The sequence below is a fragment of the Cydia fagiglandana genome, chromosome 9 (assembly GCF_963556715.1).
Source record: "Cydia fagiglandana chromosome 9, ilCydFagi1.1, whole genome shotgun sequence".
NCBI classification, from domain to species: Eukaryota; Metazoa; Arthropoda; class Insecta; order Lepidoptera; family Tortricidae; genus Cydia; species Cydia fagiglandana.
The window spans coordinates 17,720,189-17,746,695 of NC_085940.1; the positions used below are offsets into that span (position 1 = coordinate 17,720,189).

General features: G+C 38.8%; 2 protein-coding genes across 2 annotated transcripts in view; both read left to right on the forward strand.

The window, feature by feature from the left end:
* LOC134667561 (short-chain specific acyl-CoA dehydrogenase, mitochondrial-like) overlaps positions 1 to 26,507 on the forward strand; it is a 185,925-nt gene that overhangs the window by 151,614 nt on the left and 7,804 nt on the right. The gene's annotated exons all lie outside the window — the stretch shown is intronic.
* Positions 1 to 26,507, forward strand: part of LOC134667570 (protein tweety) — a 122,124-nt gene that overhangs the window by 27,895 nt on the left and 67,722 nt on the right. Inside the window, exon 2 of the mRNA XM_063525004.1 lies at positions 21,708 to 21,749. The gene's annotated coding sequence lies outside the window, so the exon portion shown is untranslated. The remainder of the gene's footprint in view (positions 1 to 21,707; positions 21,750 to 26,507) is intronic.

Sequence of the window (26,507 nt, forward strand, 5' to 3'; positions counted from 1 at the left end):
TCCACTCTATCTGCCCAACGGTATTTAGGATCACCAACAGGACGGCATCCAGTTGGTTAACCCAACCCAAGTAGGAATAAATAAAACACTTTGGAAAGAAAAATAGAGAAACACTTTGAACGACAATGTTAGTTGTTAGTGCACAAATATCAAACAGTAGTGTACAACGGCTCTCGAAGCTTGATTTCACTGATGCACTGATCGATACCCCCCAGACAGTCCCACGGGAATGGAACGCAAAGAATCTGATTACGGACCAATCAAATCAGGCGCGACAAATTGCGACATTGAGGTAAGGAATTATTTCTTGCCTTCACACTTTTTTCCTAACTAATACTATTCTCAAAAATTAAAAAACCGTCAACTGGGACATATTTCATGCTAAATGGGGGGTTGCCTCAGGCCCTCAGGGGGAGGGGAGGGGACGCTAGTGTGCGTAAAGCACCATACCCAAAGGTATCATCATTAAATGCTGGCTATAATTTGTTTTTCAAACACAATTTGACTGAATCAATTATAGCGGACATAACAGGACAGGGAGCGGAAAGTTCCCTGAGACACTCCTTTTAGAAGTCCAAATCCAGTAGCCATATACGATTAATGCGAAAAAACACGGGGCAACCTGCGGCAGTTCAAAGGAGGCGACGCCATATTCATTACCTACTTTCATTACAAATTAAAGACTACATTCATTTCAAGCTGAAACACAACACAAAAAACACAACTTGACTTAATCATTTTGCGTTATCCTCATACAAATTAAACATTAAATAAATAAACCGCAAATTGATAAAAACATTAGGTACATTAATACTTATGCATCGGTTTATTCCTTATCATAAGCGGAAAATTGTATTACAGTAGGTAATTACATTATTGACTTATTGTCCAATTGGCATGTATTATTTTTATGAATGATGCTCTGTAGCTATCACTGACTGGTATAATGATTATTTAGTATTCTTGTAATAATTAACTTAACTTTTTAACTCTTTGGCGTTCTAACGAACAGTACATTGTGCAACATGGGGTGTAAGTTGAATATTGCAAACGAGAGTAAGTTAAATCGCGACGGCTTGCCGGAGCGATTTATACTCTCGTTTGCAATATTATTACGCCCCGAGTTACACACAATGTTTTTCATCATACTTGCGATACAAAAATAAACACTGTTAATTATGGCACTAGAAACTTCAGAACTCCCTAGGGAGAACGCTTTTTCTATAACTCCCGCTAAACCTGCGTGCAATTCCACATTTACTGAGCGAGTGTGATGAAAACATATTTATTTTTATTTCAAACTAGGCTAGGAACAAAGATATAAATTATATGAATACATCGGTTTCAGAAACTACATCAAGTCAGCGAGTATGAAGTAACTAGAATGATTCAATTAGAATCAAATGGGAGTAATCGGTTTAAAATAGTTAATGACAAGTATAATGAGATTAATGAGTAATAATGACTAGGTATAAGATGACGTCATACCCTAGAGCTAGACCCTAGACCCACTGATGCTGACTTCGCATTAGGAAATAGGTACTACTTAGGTAGGAGGAGTCGCGGCGTCATCACATAAAAAAGTTATTTTACTTTTAAATTAGGTAGACTGTGCCACGGATCGCATCCATTCCATCCTACATACCTACTTCCTACTTTTATACTTATGTTACGACAGAACATAGTTTCTCCTAGAATTGATTTTAAGGTAGTTAATTACATACTGTGAATTATTAACGTGGTCTTTAATGTTATGAAAACTGCTATTAGTAATAGTTTGATAAATACGATACGACTGTTACGATTACGTAGAAGGTAACATTAACACGTTACAAAGCTCATATTTACAAGTACATAAAAGGTCGTTCGAGTGTGTTCAATTCATTACTACCTCTACTCTCAGTCAATCAGAATTGACATGTGTGAGAAGGCCTACCGCGAACCACGTTCGACGTGTTGCCTCCCTGTCACACTTACGTACGAATTTACAAGTGCGATAGAGAGGCAACACGTCGAACGTGGTTCGAGGTAGGCTTTCTGATCACATTGGACTCGCCGATTGGCGGCCGAAGGTCTTTCCAATATGGAGATGCGTCAACATACGCTCATTCACTACGGCGCTATGTGTAGTAGGTATAATTACTTATCATCTAAGTACTCTATACTGACAGGCGACCAAAAGGACGATTAATTAAAAACAAACAATTGACAGTAAATCGACATTCAACCTAATCAAAAATGACGAAGGCACGCCGCCATAGAGGATCTTTAGCTCTGTTTTCCTAGGATATCGGTGCGGTGCCGTCGTATAGCGGCCGTCTTCATACAAAATAATACGGCTAAAGTGACGCTGCGCTCGGAAGTTAGTTCATACATTTCCATACTGCATAATACTGTCGCTCTGTCGCCGCGTCAGTGTCGCCGGAGCCGCTGTGCTCGGAAGTCTACCTTAAAATATGGATGTAAGTAATAGTATTTTGTATGGAGACGGCAGCTATATGACGGCACCGCTATCCTAGGAAACCAGAGCTTTAAGAGACAGGGACTAGCCAATTGATAATCGGTTATGAAAAACGCCAAACAAATCTTAAATCCACATCTCTTCTCCGCTCTATTGTTTGATTCCCGCACGTCTCCTCCGCCTCAGTGGAAGGCTGCAGTTTCTTCAAAGACGTTTCCTCAAACAAAAACATCACATTTGACACTGATACATCTAATCCATATCGTTTCTAGATCTATTAATTGACATATCTTAAAGATCGAATCGGGCAGTTACTTTCGATGGGCGTTTTCTATCAACGATTGTCATCTAGGTTTTGGATTGCCTTTAACAGAGTCGAGTTGTCGACAATGTACATTGTCGAGTAGTAGTACGGATGGCGCCCATAATCAATTGACATTCCCGACACGTTCCATTAAAATTTCTAACCGAGGGTGGAGATACTGGAGATAATGATATCCCAGTACTAAGTGGGAAACCGTTACTTCCTAGTACCAGTAACGTCCAATAAAAATTACGAGTTTATAAATGGGGTTTAATCGACTATGACCATGACCATGAGTCTATTTAGATTGAGCGTAAGAAATATTGGACTTTCTAATTAGATTTCTTGCTAGGAAAGTTATTTTAGAAAGATGGATCATCGTCTGCAAGCTGAATTAGCTAGGGTTTTTTCCTTACTGGTTTTTCTCTTCAACGTAAAGTTAGTGGTACTTCACTGTGTATGAGACACAACCCTAGCAAGCCGAAAACATGCATGATACGATGCTGTCAACCATTGTTTTTGTTAAATAGTGTAGTGGACCATCTATAAAGGGAGTACCGGAACTTGCAAAGCGGGCAAGTTATACAAGATGATCTAAACACTTCGGCATCTGAACACTTCTGACGGGTTAAAATGTACACACGCACGTTAACCCTTCCGCTGTACTACGTCTGCTTCTCACCGAACATTCATATAATTATTATTTCATAGTTATAATCTATTCCGTGATTACTACCGAAGCTGGATGAAATTAACTAGAAAGATTTATTAATGGCGGTCTAAAAGCACCGGCAGCCGAAAAGATTCGCTTCATCGGTTTCATTTAATTAATTGATTCGTGTCATCCTCAGAGGAATGACTCGCCAATTTGATATTTTATTCCTGGAACATGCCAAGCGATATTTTACCTTATTTGAAACCGATAAGAGTCCATAATCCAGTGTATCTGATTCGAAGTTTTCAAATAAACTTAGAAGTCGTTCGGTTTCAAAAAGTTGTATGTCATTATGAAATGCCTGTGGAGATATGACCTTTTGGGTTAGCGTTATAGTTGAGTGGGCTTTAAATTGACGATATGATAGAATAGCGGAAGTAGTCTTGATCTAAATATATTGCGATGGGATTTGTATGGAGATGAATATGTGAATAGTTCCGAATATGTTATGGCGTTTATAGTATTGTACACATGGCTGAATAGAGTTTGAACGGGAACTGAAAATGAATTGGACTGTCATTTGATTCGATTTTGGGATTTAATCAATCGTTTTTTCTTCGCAATAATACAAACAAATTAAGTTAAGTACTTTTACTTTTACAGACGAATCGCCTGATGGTAAGCAATTACCGTCGTCATGGACACCTGCATCACCAGAGGGGTTGCAAGTGGAATCATCCGGAATTTTAGATGGGATGGGATGGGATTTTCTTACCAATTGATATATAGGTATTATGTGCTGACATTTTAACAAGTGAAAATCAAAGACTATTTTCTTCTTTTCATCCCTCTGCTAGAACCCTAGGGGGTTATATACATATTTTCCACTGGCCGTGATTCTGGGCCATTTGGGTTTTGATTCAATATATGTGACGTTCCACGGTAAAAGGTACCTTATGGCGGCTGCCACTTACGTCACATAGCGCCGCAATAATATTGGAGCGGCGTTAATAATAGCGTAAGCGTCAACCGCCATAAGGTACCTTTACCCGTGGGACGTCACATATTATGTATCTATCTACTACGTGGGATTAACACCCACATAATGTAGTTTCCGTTAAATGATTCATCTTTATCGAATTTTCTGTTGTCAACATACCGCTACTGTAATCAAAACGCAATGAAAAATCATTCTTATTAACTCCCTACAAAGTGCCTTTTTCTACAAAACATTAGAAGTCATTAGACGACTGCCGATGGCAGGAAATGCAATGATTAAGATGGAAACAGAATGTTCTCGTCTAAAATCAAATACCATTTTAAATACGTTTATAATTGGCGGCACACAATTAACATTCCTGGTAAAAGTCTATTGTCTAATAGACCAGAGATAATGGCTAATAAATTATCGCCCGAGTGGGCGGGTGCGTCGATTTTTAGGGTTCCGTTACCGTTTCTACGTTTGCTATATTAAATCTGAAAGGTAGTGGGAAGGGAATTGCTTGCATGGATGATAGATGAGAGCTAAAACTTTTGCAATGATCACGTACCGGAAAAAGCTGAGTGGGTGGCCTGGTCTACCACGATCTGGTGAAGGTTGGGTGGTACATTAGATGAGGCAGACAAGGGAAGTACCTACTGCGATCATTGGTAGAGCTTACGAGTAGGTATAACCCGCATTTCTCGAATTTAGTTAGGCCTATATAAAACGAATAAATCATATGGAAAAATACATTTATATTATACTCAGGCAAGCTAACTATGTCAGTAGATAAAGGCGTGAAATTCGAAGTTTGTATAGGAGATCGATCCTTCGCGCCTACATTTTTCAAATTTACCGTCTTTTTCCACTTTCATAGCAGCTGGCTTGCCAGGTGGCCATAGAAATAAGATTAAAAATAAGCTTGGCACTGAACCCTCAGCGCAGTTCTAGCCGGACACGTACTTGCTTGTTGTTTTTTGTAAAGATTTATTTAAAGTTTATTTTTGAAAGCACAGCATAACACAATGCAAGATAAAGTGGCTCTGTTTGTTGTAATATGACAATGATGTATGGGAGAACGGATTGCATTGCATATCCAATTGTATCTAGACGTTAAATTTACTGAGAGTAGGTTTGAGGTAAGTAGGGTTTATTTAGATTTTTGGTGTTCGCAAATCATTTGGAGGTAACATTCGTAACACATGTTGTAAATATTTACAATTTATGTATCTATCAGCGGAGGCATTCATGAAAGTCATGTGACGAGAAAGATCAATGAGTGGAGGGAAGTAACGGGAGAGGAAAATCGAGGAAAAGGATGGACTGTGTGAGAGATGATATGAAACGAACGCGAGTGAATGATGAGATGACGGGCGAGAGAGAAGTGTGGAAGAAGACATGCTGCGCCGACACCAAATCAATGGGATAAGCGAATGATGACTTAAGTTACGTAATACGTACGAATGCCAATAAATCTGTTACCGTATGTGCATCTTTGAAACTCAATGTGCAGCTGCAGCGTCCGTCGCTGCTCATATTTCATTCATAAATCGCCAATGAATTTATATTCGCGACGCTCGGAGTTACAGATTTGCTGAACTCTTGCGTATGTTGGCAGTTGTTTTCTCTTTGCTCAAAAAGATGTGAGGGGTTGTTACGCCGTTGGTTTGTTATGTGGTGGTATCTTATTATTTCGGGGGCTCTTGCTGCACTTCGACCCATCAGGATCTTTTATGTGATCGCTCCCTTAAGGACAACCTTTTGCCTACTGAAGAGCTATTTCGACCTTCTCCACGTGTCCGATGATGGAGCTCAAGGGCAGCGCTTTGAATTCATTCGGTTACAGATAGCCTGGTCCAAATTATAAACTGACGTCATACACTAAAGAAAAAGTGACCAGTAGAACTGCCATGGGCGACGATAGGTAAATAAAATGATTTCAATAGTTCTTAACAAACACATCCCTCGCTACGCATTCCTGCACATCGCCGGTGAAAACGGAGCCTAAACAAAGTAATGGAATTCCCGGTGAAATAGAACCGAAACACGGAAAGTTTCCCATTATTCCCCGTCTGTCGAACGTTATGTTTAACTTGTGCCTCGAACCTATATATTACCTATTCCTCTGTGTGGAGTTCCTAGTTTCTAACTTTGTCGGAAAAGGTAGCTGAATACAAATTAATACGTTCGACTTTTAGTTTTATTACAGCTAAAATATGTTTTGTGTTTACGTCAGTGTGCTATGTATGTTTCCTTGAACTTTTATTTCATGGCGATCATACAATCGGGGACAGCCAGAAAAAGAGAAACTTGTAGGGTTAAATGAAATCTATATATTTACCTAAGGTGTTTTCTAGTAAATCCGAATGTCGAAAACCGTTGGATAGTTCCGAAAAGGGACTCGTATTATGATGGGATTTTGGGTGATTTTCATCTTATTATATATGATGTATACGCTACATAATACAAATTATACACTATAAGGTCAACAATGTTGATATCACTACCATATTCGACATATTGCGTTGCCTCGACTGTTCATGTTTTTACAAATTCTTTGACACCTTATGTCATCGATAATTGACCTTCGTCACAGCTCAGTAAAAATAAATACAGGCCAATTCAAACCTACACTGACATCAGTATAATATCTAAATGATGTCATTCAATCGTACATTTCGCTCTCCGTAGGCTAGGTACATGTTGTACATACAGGGTGGCAAAAAAATATCTGCATTCCCTGCACTCCCTGACAATGGGAATGCAGTCATTTTTTAGCCACCGTGTATATTGGCGCGAGTGAGGGGCACGTTAACTAAATGCCATATCATTCCGATGTCAGTTTACGTTCGAATTGGCCTGATAGTGGCGTTAAAACGGTTACATAATTCCTATTAGTGGAGCAGACAAGTCTAGACGGGCTATGCTGAGCTGATGTCACAGTTAGGGTTTGCACGACGGATCCGAAATGTATGGGAAGATCCGGGGATCCGGATCCAGATCCGGATAATTTCATACATTTCGGATCCGGATTGCAAACCCTAGTCACAGTAAAGTAATAAAAGAGCGATTCAAGTGAACTGGGGAATAATTTTCAAAGGATTTTGAACGACATGCCCTTGCTAGAGATCAGCAAGGTAGTAAATTCTGACTTTTAGATTATGAGTTCTTGCTTTCAAAGCATTTTGAACGATGCCTTGTGAGAGATCAGCATCAGCAAGATAGTTAATGTCTAAGGACTCTTAGATTATGAGTTATTTTATGACTTACACGATTACCGCGGAAGGATTATTATAGTTGGCTTTGAAAGACAGCTCATGAAGAAGCAATATACTTACAGATTTTACCAAAATGTATGATTTGCTTTGCCCAGTAGGATGGCCTATGTTCGCGGTAGAATGATAAATAAAGGTTGTGAAAGATATTATAAAATGCAACAAAAAATACAGATGTAGTGAACAATCCTTGGCCATCGTATTTTCTCGGAAACGTTCGGATTTGTCATGCTACCATTTCAGTCAACCTCAGTACTTTTTGCACTGAAACTAACTGAAATAACATGAAACGTTCGTGCGTTTCGTTTCTACTACATCTGTGCTACTTTTAAAGATGAAACTGGGCTAAATGCTAGTATAAATAATAGATGTATCCAGTAATGGTTGCGCATGTGTTTAGGATCCTGCTAAAAAAGAGCAACTTGGAAATTTATGAAGATATATTATACATATTATATCCATCCCTCAAATACTATTAACGTTAAAGTTCGCATGAATGGAAGTACCGGTATTTGAAACTTTATCACGCAATAACGGCGTAATGGATTGGAATGTTTGAAACCGAGTTTAAGTTGTTCAATAAGTAAAAAGTTTTGTAAAAAAATCATATTCGATGCAAACTTTCATCGCTGGTTTTACTTTAATACTCATCGAGACAACTCTAACAAACCCAAACACAAAGGTTGCGTTGTTTTATCACAGACTTTCTATGGACACCTCCTGTGTCTATCATCTGATCAGCTCTCAGTGGTACCATAATATAACATTAATCCAACTAACATAATTATTTGAAGTTTCAGCTCAATCACATAATGGTCAGTGGGACTAATTTAGTTTGCGAGATTTGACCTGTACATACTTAATATTGCAACTTAAATAAAAGCTATAACGTTTTTTTACTCATTTAAGTCCTTCATAGTTACAGGAAATCAAAAAATGTAGAAAAATAACGGAAGTTTAAAGCCAAAGCTTTGTATTGTATTAGAAGTCGTTGAAAGTTCGCGAGCTTCGTTCAAGCTCGCGGTTGAAAAATTCTAAAGTACCTACCGCTCTAGACGACTTAGCGGCTCAGACGGATGTTTGTGCTGTAACTTCTTATAAGAAATTATAAATAGGTACTTGATTTTTTTACACCAATAAGACTTCATCAAGAAATCATAACATAACCGAGTTTGTAATTAAATATGTCAATTACCATAATATTTTTAATTTGGTCTTTTTAGGTAAGTATATATAAGGATTTTGATGAGCCGTTTATCGGGCACAATGTATATTTAAAAGCAGAAATAAGACCTAAAGTAACCTTTTGTGTTTTTTTCTTATGCTGAAATTTTAAGACTATGAAGTGACAATGAGGCTAAAATTGCGGATTTTTAAAATCTGGTCCGTTAAAGGGACATATAGCGGAGCTTTTTTGACTAAATGGTATTGAAAGTAATAAGTAGGTACTTATGAATTTTGGAAGTGAAGTTTGTTCAAAACTTACTACAAAATCACTACAAATACTATTGAACTTTTGACCTTTTTTATTTTTTTTAAGAGGAGAAATGCTTTACGCATACCACCCGGCGCGGGGACGAGCCGGGATGGTTATGTGGGACTCCCTGTTGTGGGCTAATGAGACCCCAGGTTTACCCACTAAAACCCATTGAACTTTTGACCTAATCCAACTCAGAAACAAATCAAATTATTTTATTGAATATGACATCTTTTTCGGTTTATATTTTTGACCTAATTCTTTGACCAATATTGCTAGTCGGTCGTATCAAATGTCACCGCTAATTGCTCTAACCGTAATCCTATCACAGCATTTGATTGCAGCTGCGCCTGGATGCGCCGGTTTGATTGGACGTCAGCGCACTGAAAATTCGACCAAATACGAACCAACGTTCTATACCGTTGTTGATCCGCAAACTGTGCCTTCCTATGGGTTTTCCGTGGAAGTTAACGCTAGCGGCAGTGTATCTCGCTAGTCTTGCTTGTACCTTTCGCAATCGCTATCGAATAGGGCCGTGACACATACAAGACATCGTCCAGACTGAGCATAGTAGCGCTACCCCCTCTGCCACAAATATACGGTAGTTTTACTCCATTTTTGAATCTTAAGAGTCTTTGTGTGAGGCCCGTGTCTTTGAACGGACCAATCACGGCACGGGACTCGCTCAGCTCGTCCCCCGCACCCCTGTATTTTTGGCAACATCGCTTACATGAAATAATTGCTCTCAGCTCCGTCTACAGGACTCCTAGTCTATGGGTCGCGATAAACTCATGGATACTGATATTAAACGGGTCCGTTTCAAAAGTCATCAGATATTATTCGATATCTTCCCCTCCCCCTATTGATGCCAGCTGGTTCTCAGTGACTATCTTTGGACTCTGCTAATACGAAAACTGGATCGGTTTCGAACCAAAATTCTATGCCATTGTCCGCAAATATACTCGTAGTTGGTAGTTATTCGATGCATCCCTCTTTAAAACCTACTCGAAAGTTCATTTATTTTGCACGTCCTTATGTTTTCATCAGTCGTAATTCTAATTCGATTTGGTTGCAGCTATACCAACACTCTAAAAAGGCAGACCAGAAATTGGACCACGACCAGGAACGAACCAAAACTCTGTGATTGTCGGTCCTTGGTCAAACTCAGTATAATCAAATATCGATTTAGCGCATTTGATTGTAACTGGGTTCCGGTGATCTGGGTCAGATCAAATGTCAACATTTCAGTAGACAAGCTCGGTTAGTTGTGAACCTAAATAACCTTATCCCATCCAGCATAACAACCGCGTGATGTTTTAGACACATTACTCTTAAGGCCAACAGCGCATACTATCAATATCATATTTCGGACACACAGTGCGCAGAGGCGACGAAAGTTTAGAAAAACTGATTGTGATTGGACACACCGAAGGCAGGAGATCACGCGGTCGTTTACCAATAAGATGGACCGATCAAGTTAAAGACTCGTCATCCTCTGCTTTCTACACGGTCGTCAGAGACGCGTTGGATAGAAACCGGTGGAGACAGATCATCCGCTCCAGATGCAACCCTGATACTGACCACGATCCTCAGACATGAGGGACCGACCAAAGAGAGAGACTCATAAGGCACCTTAAAAATACTCGTAAGCTATGAAGCTTCTGTATTAAATACTCACAAATCTAATTTTACAAGTCACTACTGAAGCGCGCGAAAATATGTAACACAATATTTCTACCCTAAGAGCATATGATATGATAATATAAGTGATATATTTGCGCGCTTTATATTGCAATGTAATTTAGTCTATTGCCATCATAATCTATTTTGTGCCACAACTAAACCGAAAATTCAGTAATCAAACACATCAATTAAGTGACCCGAATCGTCAATAAATCGCTGCATCGGAATAATTAAAAGCGACACCAAATTGCTATCACCAATTTGCCGATTGGTCTGACGCGCGTTATCTGTCGAAGTGTACGCCCTTTATATGTGTCGGGCCCGATAACGAAATTGCAAATGAGACTGCGAACGTTCAGTTAAAACGTCACAGTTTGAGGAATAAAGTCAGTAGTACAAACTCACAACAACACTCTTAACATCGGTGGACCTGCCTTATATTAAATAAGGCTTACCGTTAAACAGTTAACAGCATGGGCGATGGTACATATATTTGCCATTTTGGTCAGCCACATTTAGGAATTCATATTTATTTTGATGTTCCAATCGCGAATGCTACGATGGTTCAGCCAGATTAGAGATGTTCTTTCGCTGTAAGTACGTACTTACAGTCTGTTTCTTTATCTTAGATATATACTAAAATTACATTTCATGGTTCTTGTTTTTGAAATCATCAGTTCAAGACATTTTATGTAGTTTTTATTTTTGTAGTTTATGTTTTTGGAGACTTTAAGGACGTTTTGTGTTATTGCGAATGTAACACGCTCTTATAGCTCTCGAAAAACCATTAGCGTCAAGACATTTTGAAAATGGACTACTTATGTAAATCTACTTACTCTGGTAATCAACTTCGGAAGTTCTTAATGAAAGGGGGTATGCCTCAGGTAGCTCGGACGGGATGGGCCGAATTAATTTAATACCAGGAATCGAGAAGTTTTAGCTCGTATTTGGGACAAGTTGAAAGCACTAAGTAGAAGGTACAAGGCTGCAGAGCTTACGATTTATGTTGTTATTAATATGCTATGTCATATTTATGTTGACAATACCACATAGCCCCACGTTTGGGCGCCAATTTTAGTCTCAACAACTAATCACCTCCGACATATGAATTATTTTTTCGGCAGTCGCTGTCAAACATATCGAAGCGCTCAAGGTGTATGCTATAATGTCTAACCTTTCACACTAACACTTGACAATGAAGACGTTCATATATTTTTAAGCACCTGGAAAACTTAAAGCATAAAAGACAGCCCAGGCGTCATCAAACCCTTGGCCTGGCCTCACCTCTAGAAGCTCAATTTACACATACATGCGACTTATGCGGCAACTAGTGTGTCCCTGCCTTTATGCGGCAAGAAATGTCGCGATAGGCTTGTAAGTATACGCGGAAATGCATCGACCATTTCAACCGCTCTTGAGCCTCTTGACACAGCGTAGCAACAATCATCTGTCAGGGATGCAGTGGACATTGACGATGATGGCCCCTTCAATGGCGACTGTGTGAAATTTTTGACGATGATTTGCCTCTCCAATGGCGACTGTGTGAAATTTTTGACGATGATTTGCCTCTCCAATGGCGACTGTGTGAAACTTTTGACGATGATTGGCCTCTCCAATGGCGACTGTGTGAAATTTTTGACAATGATGGCCTCTCCAATGGTGACTGTGTGAAATTTTTGACGATGATGAGCTCTCCAATGGTGACTGTGAAATTTTTGACGATGATGAGCTCTCCAATGGCGACTGTGTGAAATTTTTGGCCCTCACGTGGTGTGCCGGTGAATGAAGCACGTGGGCCGGGTCGCTCGATACTGCGGAGGCTGCGCGCTAAGCTCCGCCCGGACGTCCGTGCGCCATCTTACCCGGACCCCCATCTGCGTTGCCAGAGATGCCGAAAAATCTGGAGATTTGCAGATTTTGGGAGTAGTGTAGCAAAATTAATGAAAATTTCACATAATATTGGGATTGCTTAATTTTCTTCCGATCATGCGTGTTTTTCCCTATTTTCTACAAAACATCAGGTGGAGCATGTATTTGGTTTGGTGTTTTATCTAATATATTGCGGAATTTGTGTGTGTTTTATCTAACATATCCGGACCTTCATCTGCGTTGCCAGAAATGCCGAAAAATACAGAGATTTGCGGATTTAGGGTACTCCCAAAATCTGCAAATCCTCAAAAACCCCTCACGTCCAATGGACTCCCCCAAATATATGTTTAAAACAAAATGGGAATGAGGAAGAGGACTTATTTTTGTATTCTATCTAATAAATATAATTCGAATAAAAAGAATGTTGAGATATATACTGGAGTTGCGAATCCTCATCCAATGTGAATTGCAGACATCAGTCATAGTTCTACACAATCTGGCTGTTTGAGGCTCCCAGTGCTGAGCTATTGATGCCACATTTTAGTGACTATTTCTGAACCTTATTCCTACGTAATAAGGATTACTTTAGGTCAGATTGTTATACGTAATGACAGCAGTTTTGATTTACGATTATGGTTTTCACTCGCAAATCGCGAGGAATATTTTTAGGCTTCTCCGGTATAAATAATAACTTTGCTCGTAGAATACAAGTTAGCGAGAGCTTTTCTTTTGTTTCAGTGTGTATTTTATGGTCTACTTATGAAATATGTCGCCTTGAAAACTACTTAGGACTTAGGATTCGTCGAATTAACATATTCTTATACAGGTACCTACTAAATTTTCTGATTAAAGCGCTTACTCACTATTCTATATGATGTTTTACGCAATGTATCTTGCTTACTGTTGCTACAGTACAGACTAAAAAAGAAAGTGTTTCTAATTTAGTAGATATTTGCCATTTCCAAAATTAATAACCCGCTTTCGAATTTTTTTTAATGCACCTTGCGGATATGATGGTCACACTCTTCTTACAGGTATGTCAGCGTAATAACAACAATGTTTGTCTCTCTCAATCACGAGGTGTTAAATTTACATTTATTTTATTAAGTGGATAACGCCATCCGTAGGCCATCCATCCGTACGGTAGTATTAGTTATTCTGTGTCCATGCGCTTGCTGTCGGGGTTTTTTTTTCCATGGGTTAATTAATAAAACACTAGAGTTCACTGTAACTGGTTCCATGCCAAAAAAAAACGAATTGGGAACAGTCAACCAACACAATTTTAAAAAGTCCTATCCTTCTTTAAGTCCTATGCTACGCTTTACTACACACCACAATGTGGATAAGGCGTATGCGCCGCTGTAATTGGTATGCAGAACAGCTGTTTTAACAATACATAATAGTTGTCTGCCTGTTGTCCTGCTTTATTTTTAGGTCCTGTAGGGAAGCGGTTCCGTTAGGGCCCGACGTCATTATTCTCTTACGAGCACTAGTAGATGTAGTCTGATAAAAAACACTGTATTTTGTTAGTACATAACTAGCTTGCGGGCGCAGTATGGTTCCATTCTTATCGCCTGTCACTATGTCCGTCACTTTCGCTCTTACTTACTTGTCAGAACGTGACAGGCGTGGTGACAAGCGATAAAAATGCGATCGTGCTACCACCGCTGCCCACCACTTGCCTTGTAGTATTCTCGTAGCTTTTATGCCCCTCCCTCTACCCTCGGCCCCCATAGCCCATAGCATCATAGCATAGCATCAGCATCAGCGTAGCAGCTGGCGACGCATGCCGTATTGCACAGTGTTGCTCCACAAAAGCTTATAACTGCCGTGTAGGTAGATACACCTTAAAATTATGAAATACGACCACTCTGTTCAAACAGTGAATTTAATTTGGAGATTACTTTGAATTTTTTATCAAACACATCAGCACAATAGAGTCTGTTTAGACCCTCTGCTATTTAATCTTGACAAATATTGGTACTGATATACCATCGCCAAATCCACCTACCTTATACAATTGTAGACTTTTATTCGAAATGCATTTACCTCAAAGTCGCTGGCGATAGAAATACCACCCTAAGCTTTAAGCACTAAGGTTGTGTTTTGTTCGGGTTTGTTGTAGAACTTGTAGATGTATATCGTGGATAGATAAAGTTGGTGTCCGAGATAAGACGGGGTCACTGAACTCGGTCTCCAGAAATTCTTTCGATTCTTATGTAAATTATTCGATTGAAAAAGGTTAGTATTACGTTCGTGGAGGATTGAAATGGAGGTGAGGATGGAATAACAAGTGGATACTTTGTTTTTGGCGCGATCTTGACATTGGTGACCTTCCTAATATGTTAGTCGCAATAAGATTTAAATACCTACCAGAAAGGGGATTTATCTATCTATCTATACATACAGAGTTTTTTAATCTGACCGTACTTGGGGAATATGTAGGTCATATTGAACAACTTTTACTATTAGGTCAGGAAATGAATGCTCAAAAAACGTTGTAGAGGGAAATGCTAGGAACACAATTTTTGACTCCGTAACTTTGTTTAGACTAGTTAGGAGGTGAACATATCAAAAGTCCCCGGCTGTAGCCCCGGTGCTGCGGGGTAGAGGGGGGTAAGAAGGTCGAATTTTTCGGTTTTTCATTGATATCTTGGAAACTTTGCATCTTAGCGACATGACTACTAAGACAAACCGAAAGCTCATAAAATTAGTTACAAGTTTTATCCAGTCAAGTTTTTCGATATCTTGAATAGTTTTTGAGATAGACGCTCTTGAAAGTTTATTTAGGGATTTTAATGTTATCTTGATATCTACATCAGTGAAGCTGTTAGGCCATGTTTGGCATCATTTTCGTATAAATCGGGGGTGCTGAATTCATTTATGGTATCACATTGACACTATTCCGAAGTAAAAACAAAATTAAAAAAATATTTTTTTTTTTAAATCCCTCTTCACGCTTAAACCGCTAAACCAATTTCGTTGAAATTTGGTACAGAAATAGTTTCAGTCTCGACACAGGACATAGGATAGTTTTTATAACCAAAAGCATCTTTTGAGGATGTGAAAAGTGGGGTGGAAGTTTGTATGGGGAGTCAGTAACCGCTGAACCGGTTTAGGTGAAATTTAGGATGGTATACATGTGTGATTTAGATGAAAATGATACCTAACATGACTTCAAACCTTACCTTAAGCAGTATGAACCTCAGGAATTCAGTTTTGTCGATGAAGTTGAATTCCCCCCATACTCCATTTCACAACTTTGAAGGATGATTATTGAGATAAAAAGTATCTTATGTCCTGTCTTGGGACTCAAAATATCTGTATACCAAATTACAATTAAATCGGTTGAGCGGTTTAAGCGTGAAGAGGAATTAAAAAAAAAAGTTATTTGTTTAATGTTTATATGTTTTTTCTTAGGAATGGTGTCAATGTGATACCAAAAATGAATTCAGCATCCCCGATTTATACGAAAATGATACCAAACACGGCCTAGCAGCTTCACTAATGTAGATATCAAGATAAAATTTAAAGCCCTAAATAAACTTTCAAGAGCGGATATCTCAAAAACTATTCAAGATATCGAAAAACTTGACTGAATAAAACTTGTAACAATTTTTATCAGCTTTTGGTTTGTCTCAGTAGTCATGTCGCTAAGACGCATAGTTTCCAAGATATTAGTAAAAAGCCGAAAAATGAGACCTTCTTTCCCCCCTCTCCCCCCCAGCACCGGGGCTACGGCCGGGGACTTTTGATATGTTCACTTCCTAACTAGTCCAAACAAAGTTACGGAGTCAAAAATTGTGTTCCTAGCATTTCCCTCTATAACTTCTTATTTCTTGGCCTATATGGAGCTAACCCTGAAAACGGAAAAATTAAATCTGCTCTCATACATTTCGGCGAATCATATGCCAATGTTTTCTATGGAACAGTTTTAGAGGGTTTGCTCCATACTTCCATAGTAAAAGTTGTGCAGAATGACCTAAATATTCGCCTCTCTGGTTTTCTAAACAAAATCCCGGAACAGGTAATCTCGGTTCTCGTTGTCGCCATACAAATTCAATACCGGTCAGGAAAAAGATGCTAATAGCGCACACAGATGTGAATAACCGAGTACAGAATATGTAATACATACTGTACATACTTTGTACAATTATGATAACGGTTCCACACTGAATATATTACTCAGTAATAGTAATAGTATTACAGCATAGCGTTATTAGTAGTTGAACTTTGACTCTAACGATGTCAAGGCCCGGACCCCGCGGTTGTCAACAAATTAATGATTAAACTCGTTTAAATGAACTACACAGTTTGTTTAGAGGGTTTAGAGACGATAAACCGGTCTCTACTTACGCTTGCCGCTTCTGGTTTTGGGTGGGGAAGGATATAAATTTATACGTAGTTTACTAATTATATTCGTAATTACAATGATAATTACATGCATTATTTGTTTATTTTATTATATTATTTCTAGAGATGCAACGGATAGTTGTTTGGCCGGATACCGGATAACGGATATTCGGCCGGACCATCGGCCGAATATCCGTTATCCGGCCGCCGAATATTCGGCCGGCGGAACTATACCTACATTTCGGTTTTTCAGGTGTGGATTCTCCAGATTTGACCTGTTTCCTAGTAAAAGTTCGCGCGGACTCATTCCTAGGTTCGAAATGAGTGCGCGTGCAAGTCAGTGGAATGATGTTTTAAAATAATAAACAAGTACGATTATGACCGTGTCTGTTCCTTAAATCCAATTTGTTTACTCCGAAATCAACCAATGTTACTATCCGGTATCCGGCCGGATAGTAGATGGATAGTGATCTACTATCCGGCCGGATACCGGATAGTAACATTGGTTGATTTCGGAGTAAACAAATTGGATTTAAGGAACAGACACGGTCATAATCGTACTTGTATCCGGCTGGATAGTAAAATAATGGCCGGATAGGCCGGATACCGGATAGTAACCGGATATCCGGTGCATCTCTAATTATTTCTAAAGTCTGTCTGTAACTGTGTAAGTGTATCTGTGTTGTAAGTGTGTTTGTTTTGTGATTTAATCTATAAAACTCAATTAAGTTTTTAAAATGTAATCATTAAGTCATTTTGTTTAGAAGTCGACCTTATCAACAAACGATAATACAAACATTACAAACGACACATATGTTCCGTTTCAAACGTCACATACCACTCGTATTAAAGCCAGCAATCGATGGAAATGGCAGATTACGCTGTGGGGTAAAATTAACGATTACCCACAACTTTGACAATGGCTTTGATTGGGGGAATTGAAGACCTTTTTGATTTCCATCCTTTTAAGTTTAATTGACGACATTATCCTTTGGAAATTAAGTATTCTGCTGACATTATTCCATTCAGCAAAAAAAATCGAATGGAATTATACTGTGGCGTATTTAGGTATTTGATTGTTGTGTGTGGAAGCAAATGTAATTGTATTAATCCCGCCCTAACTTAAAAAAAAAACAACAAGAAAAACACAACAAACACACTATTTACACCACACGTTTTGATATCTAAAGACATCTCTCAAATACATATACTCACCCTTCCTTTTTAGAATGGAATAAATTGCTATAGAGATTAACAATTTTTACAAAGAAAGGCAACTTTAAATCCTTGTGCCTAAACTAATTCTGATTGAGAAATAGATAATAAAACTACAACTCCTCATTTAGTGTAATTTTCAAAAGTTAAAAGATTAACACACGTCATGTTTTAACGATCATGATATCTTGATGTCATATCTTAAAACATTCCCTAAACAACCCTGCTACCTGGCCCGGCCTGACCTTTTCTACCTAAAAGCCGTTGAAAAACTGCACTTTTTGCCTCCCTGCAGAAACGGCAAAAATGAACCATCGGGTAAACCCGCGCACAAGATGTGCATTTCCGACCATACAATCCGGCTAGAGAACAATACTGTGATGTTATTCCATGGTTACATATAAATATGAACCAGTAAAGTGGGACCTTGAGACCCCTGACAACTAGTAATAATCGGAGTTGCAGTTATAACGGTTAGCCACAACCCAAACGCGCGTTACGCTAGGTTAGCGATGGAAACAACTATGCCCATTCACATTAAAATGACGCAATGTACGTGCTTTTCATATCGACATACGTCGTTTTGTTTTTGCATTTAGAATATGACACACGATCGCGTAAAAAACCCACCCTAATCTATAACCCGTACGTTCGAAATTGAACTCTGAATCTGTCGCCATAAAGCAGGAATTGCATAATGCGTTTTTAATCTTTGCACACATTGCGTCCCAGTTTGAACTTTGACTCGACGTCGACGCTGTTTTTCGGAAATGTTCGCCTATTGAAAAATGCACCTTAGCTGTGAAATATTAAGGTGAATATTCCACTGCGTATGTGAATCTTTGTTATAATTCATGTTGGTTTCGGTAAAATGTGCCCACGGCACGTGCGTACCTTTTGTTGTACAACTTTGCATTACTTGACATTTTCTTTTGTGGCTTATTCTAAAAGATTGCTATTATGGTTGCAGTTGTGTATCGGGAAGGGTTGGGGCATTTCACACTTGACTTCTTTGTAGGTTGTTGGACTTACCCAATCAGATTTGCATATTTTAGGTCGCCCATTTATTTACACGGCAAGAAAAGCTTATGATTTATGATTACTTTTAGGTTTTGATAACTATTTTGAGTATTTTGTCATTGTTGCTAGTTGGAGTTTCGAAGTTCGCGAAGCGATAATGTTTTGCGATAATGCTAATATGTTTTTAAATGCATAGGGATAACAAACATGCGCATGTAGGTAAATACATTTCCGGAAGCATGCGTGTTTATCATAAATATACTATGTACATATAAATCAATTAAAAACGTAAGTACAGAATTGTTACATAGACAATTCTGTATTCGCGGCAATTAGCGATAATTTTATTATAAATCGTTTCTACTCGTATAGTTTTACGATGAAAAAGTAACAGTTGCTTATAATAGTTATTATATTCTAGTGTCTATATTACAACAAATAGTTCACATTCTGTTTGAATAGAGTGCTATGCCAAATACAGTTGCAAAATGTAAGGAAACCATGATGTCTATATCGGGAGGACAATGGTTGGTAGATTATTGTTCGGGACAATGGCCTTGCTTTCCATATGCGGATGGTCGTAAGTCACCAGAATTCCCTATTAAACCCTGTGCACACCGTGCGCGTTGTAATATACAGTTCTGCATGAGAGACGCCACACCGCTTGCGTGACATGTGCGTGCACGGCTCCAACATTTTAGCGCACGCACACGTGCACGTCTACGCACACGCAGCCGGTGTGGCCTGGCCTTAAGGCCGGGATCGTCGACCAGTGCAAGCGACCATTTGTAGATAAATATTTACAATTTTCCTAACGCGCGCCGCGTCGCCGTCTCGAAAAATATTTTAGAAATAGATTTTTTAGTAGGTATATAAAAACATTTTTATGAAAAAGTACCTTTTAAATAACTGAACTTAATAAGCTGTTTTTGTCGTGTCAGTGGTTTCGTATTCCAACTTTACTGACGTAACTGGGCCTTAATATACTTCTCATTCTATAAACAGAGTTAGATACGTTACCTACATAGTTACATACCTACCAATAAGTACATCCATTCATTGTATTAAATTAATCTAGAACCTAAATGCATTAAACGCCTTAATGTTGTGTATACACTTACCGCTGCTTTTCCAATAGGCTGGTATTATGTCAACAGTACAAAACAGCTATTATCTCCGATTTAATTGTTCTACACCTACGTGAAGTGTGTCAGGGGTCATAGTACTCTGATAGACAGAAATAAATGTCTTTATAGACTGTAAGTCGTCTTCACTCTTTATGCGATGTTTGTCGAAGTATACCAGACAGTAAAATAATGGCACTTGCATACAAAGTAAACATATTACAATTATATTGCTTTTAAGTATAAAAAATTAAATTCAGCACTCTTCGATTTTTATTAATATGGTAAAAACCACGAGCTTGACATGAAAAGTAATTACTATATAAGATGAATATTTTTCATGTAGGTATCTAAACTCAAGTGACGTGAAAATTTCTACAATGGAGTACGTTGGTCAACCTGCAGCCGCGACCACGTAATCATTATCCGATCGATAAGTTCATTAAAGATGCAGCATTACATGCAGGATTGCACTTTTAATGTAGGTTTATAGTATGAATTATCTCAGATGATTTTTTCGGGCATGGGCCATAATCTGTTAAACAAAGAGTTTCATTTAAGAGTGGTCTTCAGCACGTGCCAAAGCAACCATGTCGTTTAAAAAGTAACTATCGTGATGGTATTAAGGTTCAAATTTACGTGACAGCTCATTCAGAGAACAATCAGGGTTGGTCTTTTCTTTGGAAATAACAAAACGTGTTATCTCCGAATAGTCTGTTTCATGAATTTGAACCATATAAATAGAATGGTAAATTTGCTTTTTCAACGGGCTTGTTCCTTTTACTTATGTCGGGGCTATCAGCAGTAAGCAGTGTAACCACTGCATAAAGGAAACAATTTTGTTTAACATATTAGGGCCTGAGCCTGAACAAATCATCTGAGATAATTCATACCCTACAACCAGTGGCGGATTTGCAGTCTTTGCCGCCCTAGGCCCTAGGCCCTGTAGCCGCCCCTTTCAAGGCACCAATAATATTGACTACATTTTGAGTTATTTCTTGTTACCATCAGCGAATTTTTTGTTACAATTTGCCGGCCCTAAATATGTTGCCGCCCTAGGCCCGGGCCTACTGTGCCTTAGGACAAATCCGCCATTGCCTACAACTTTACACATAGTTTAGTAGATATTGCAATTACTAGATGCTTATGAAAATGAAGTCGAGCCCATCGGAGTACACGCACTTCTATGCATCTATGTAAACACTTTATCGTACAAAAGAGAAGTTAATTTCCCCATATTGCACGATGCCATATAGATACATGTGTAACGTATGCGTTTCTTGTTACAGCGTTGTTACGGCGTGACACGCGGATTTCCTGCTATTGTTACGGTGAGTACGACCCATGTTTTTCGTGCTTTGGGGCTTCTATGTGACGGGCATTAAACTGGGCTAGATAGTGTACAATGTTGATTAATGCGCCCATGACACTGCGCAAATAGTGTATTGAATGTATAGCTTTTCCCGTCTGATCTTCCTGACAATGATAGTGATAGTGCCACGCGGGCACAACTATCGATGTATGACGAGCGGCAAAGGACAGGCTTCGGTAAGTTGGTGCCTTCTTTTCCTTCATAGAATGATATTTAATATAGGTATTTATCATACCCGGGGGTATGTCCTTAAACTACGTCCTGGACCCGGGTATGTCATTAAACCACGTCCAAGACCACCGGTGGACAGGCAGCGTCCCTCAAATTCGGTGTACTCGATTGCGATCGCCAACCCGCCTGCCAAGCGTGGCGATTATGGCATTCACCCCCCCAAAGGGGGAGGCCTATGTTCAGCAGTGGACGTCTTATGGCTGAGATGATGATGATGATTATAATTATCACTTATATTACAATCAAAGAAATCATACATGCAAATATTTATTCTCATTTAGGATCGTTAGGATTCTCCGAACGTTATTAACGGGCCCACTGATTACCAGTCCGCCGGACGATATCGGCCTGTCAGTTAAACGCAAAATTTGACAGCTCCGAACAACTGACAGGCTGATATCGTCCGGTGAACTGGTAATCTGTGGGCCCCTTTGCCTGTCAGCCTTTAGTTTGGGCCAATAACATCCGTCTTTTTTGGAAATAAATAAATAAAATAAGAAAAAGACAAAAGGTATTAAACCAGATCAATTTGCATCGTGCTAGCAAAGCCTCATAGCCGTAACTTTACCAATTTCTCAACTACGATAGCACGAACAAGTGGGCGTTTATTTATGCCGGGGGCCGGCGAACGGTGCGTTTACCCTAATACCCGGGTATTGAGTTATTTGCGGCATAGTTGGATGCCATGGATGGTTAAACTAAACTGTGGTGATAGTTTAGTCGTGTCTTTGTATTTCTATGTATGTTTCTAGTGGCACTTTTCTCTCTCAGTCGGTGAAGTGCAGAGTCGTCTTAGAAGATTAGGCAAGAAAGGTTATTTATGGGGATTTTCAGAAAAAACGGTACCATTTACTTTTCTTAGAAACATCATGTACTTTTGGTTTATTGAGACTCAGAATCACGAGTATACTATTGGATGAAATGAGACAAACAAGAAAAGTGTCCCCTGTTTTTCATACTAATTTTGGGTATCAGTTTTGTGACGGTCCATACAAAATGTACCTATATGAAAATGTGTCCCAAAAATGTCATTTTTTTGGGGACAATTTTTTTTCTTCTTTTCGTGATTCTGAGTAACCTAAAATAACCTAAAAGTTAATGGATTTTCGAAAAATAAGTAAATGGTACAAACAGTAACACTGTACATCGGTAGACCTTAATTATTACAAAAGACATAAGGTGCACCGATGTACAGTTAACAGTGTGGGCGATGGTACACTTAGGGCCACTTGCACCATCCCAATAACCCGGGGTTAACCGGTTAAATCATGAATCCATTGTATAATTGTACTGGTAATCATGGTAACTCCAGGTTTAACCGGTTAACCCCGGGTTAGTGGAATGGTGCAAGTGGCGCTTAAGTGAAAATGCCCTTACCTATAGCAAAAACAAAGATGAAATAATTGTAATTTGCTTGTTATACAGACGGCGTGTAACTATCCATGGCATCTAGTAACAGTACTACAACTCTGCCCGGCCATTAGGGTAACTGCACCAATCAATAACCGCCCACCTTGCGCCCACGTTACTATCACTATCGTATAACGTTTACTGTGCCGTCCATACTGTTAACTATTTGTAAACTTTATTGCTAAGATATAAGGTCCGTTGATGGTCAATTATGAGTGCACTTACCACCCAAATAGCTGTACTTGATCAAAGTGACATTGATGATCGTATTATTGCTATCTCAATAACTTTTTATTTAATTATGCAATTGTAAAAGAAAAGTTATGATTTATGATGATGATGTTTCCAAGCTCCAAAAAACTAAATGCACTTTCGGGAACAGGAGAGGCAATTTTTGTTAGGGTTCCGTACCCAAAGGGTAAAAACGGGACCCTATTACTAAGACTCCACTGTCCGCCTGTCCGTCTGTCTGTCACCAGGCTGTATCTCATGAATCGTGATAGAACTGTTGTCGCTATAACAACAAATACTAAAATCAAAATGAAATTTGCGGCTAAGTGCGGCTCCCATACAACAAACCGTCCGGTTTTTTCTCTGCTTGTTTGTATCACATAAACTCAAATGATAAATGATTATCCAAGTGTTGTAGAACCTCATTGCTCTTAAAGCCGTATCCGGGTGTGCTAGTGATGCCGATGCGCATAAATCACGCGTTACTTTAGAATATGCAGCCATTTGACAGGCAAATCGAGGAAAGTTAGTTGTTTGCAGTTCTGGGTTATACCGAGAATGTCTCGTATCCGTTATAAGTAGGTTACTTTTGACTTTATAGGTACGTATAGGTGTCGCACTGGAGACAGCTATGTATAAACTTAAAAAAATACATAGCTACGTATTTCTTCAAATTTTATTATGTATATTAGTTGGTCAAGAAGGTCTTGTCAGTAGAAAAAGGCAGAAAATAAATGTAGGCGCTAAGGGATATCGTCTCGTAGAAAATTTGAATTTCGCGCCTTTTTCGACTGACAAGATTTGTTTGACCATCTACTTATATTAGAAAACTTGAAAGGTCATTTTTACATGATACATGTAGGTAATGTAGATATCCACTTTTAACCCACCAACAAGGGCCGCTATAACCGCGAAAATCAAAATTCGCAAATTGCGGGCATCTTTATACAATATAATACTTAATTATACAATATAAAATTATTCCTCCTGTTGGTATACACATCGTTGATTACATTACCTTACTGATATATCTTTCAAAATTATATCATATGTTGTTATATCGAATGAAAATATGTATAGTATATCATTTATTGTTATAGCGATCATTACACACCCATCATGTTGGTGTGCCAATTTCATGTTTCAATTAATTTGCGAAACATGGTGGATGGAACTCCATTTAACATTATGCCTATTTGTCGGCCATGAAATGAATTCTGTGCACAGCCAATGATTATGGCGATGACATTGATGACCAACAGACGACTGACAGTAAATGAGGAGGAAACAAGTAAATCGTAATAGGTTGGTAATAGGCAATAGCCGTGGAAATTGTGTTTAAACCCGTGCCTCAAACCTTTCCCTAATTGTGGACGTAATCAAAGCTCGTTTAGCCACAGCGATATTACATGGAATTATTATTTTGGAAAACTGGATAGGGCATTTATAATTTCGGGCGGCATTGGTGTCGATTTGAGCTTCTTTGAGGTCTCTTTCGACAGTCGTCAGCCAAGTGGAGGATGGTCTTTAAGGCCGCGTGACTGGGTTACAGGCAGGTTCAAGGCCAGTTTTACCGGTACTTACCGGACGTCAGTCTTGCCGTGACCACAGCTGGTGCAACTCAGCTAAAACGTCGGAATTTAATGTAAAAACAATGAAATCATATATATCGCGGTAGACCCGTTGGTGTAATTAAATAGGGCATTTCTATTAATAACAGAAGCTGGACAAGTTGTATAAATTGGTTGCTTCGGTTCGGTCCATAGAAACTGTTTTATCATACATCAAATCAGCTTTTAGTCGGCATAAGAAAAAGTTAATTGGAAGGCATGATTTTAGGTATAGATGAAAGAAAAGAGAAAATTAAATTGAACACTGGAACTTGGATTTTGAACTCTAGGTACTCCGAATTTTACTTCATTTTATGACATGCAATCTTTTAATCATTCGATTCGAATGATTAAAAGATTGCAGGCAAATTTTGGCTCCCATTTCTAGACTAGGATTCTGTCATATGAAGTCTTTTCAAAAGGGCTTATTTCTCTATTTTCCCTTTTGAAAAGACACTTCTCATATGTTCTCGCTGCTCAGGTGTAGACTTGTCGGTTCCACATGAGGTTAGTTTTAATGTAATGTACATAAATTCATGACTTCTAGATTCCTCGCTACGCTCAAGGTTATAAATAAGAATCACTCGTTCTTGATTCTAATAAAGAAGTTATCTCTTGCTCGGGACTTAAAGAGCACATGAATCTTTCGTTTCTTATTATAACTAAGGTCGTAAGGTCACTCTGTTATAGCCAGACATCGTATATGATTAATGATCCCTAATGATTAATTAGCGTTAATTACGTTAATATTAACACTAATTTACCATTCCAGTTGGAATTATCTACACCAATTCCGTTAACACTACTCGGCTGCACCAAATGATGGTATAAAATTTATGATGTCTGGCTGTAGCGCTTTCCAGTTTTAAGTTTAGTACTAACTCCATGTGATATAATCGTCCCGCTAATGGAACTGTCTGTCACATTACCCACACAACACACGTCATATCCAACCCTCGATAGATTTTCAACTTTAATCCCATGGATGTAGGTCTAGTTTCCAAGTGTATACGAGGTTGGGTTAGTTGTTGGGATGTCTATTGTCAGAGTTAACTTTTACCGAACTTGATATGTTTTCATTAAGGTTTGGATTAACAATGGCGCGTTAATTAATTAATAATCATGTACTAATTTCATTATTGGTTAGTTAATTTATTTGAAGGAGACACCTTTGGATGAGACTAGCCCAGGACCGGGATAAGCGGTGGTGGAGAGGCCTAAGCTTAGCAGTGGGC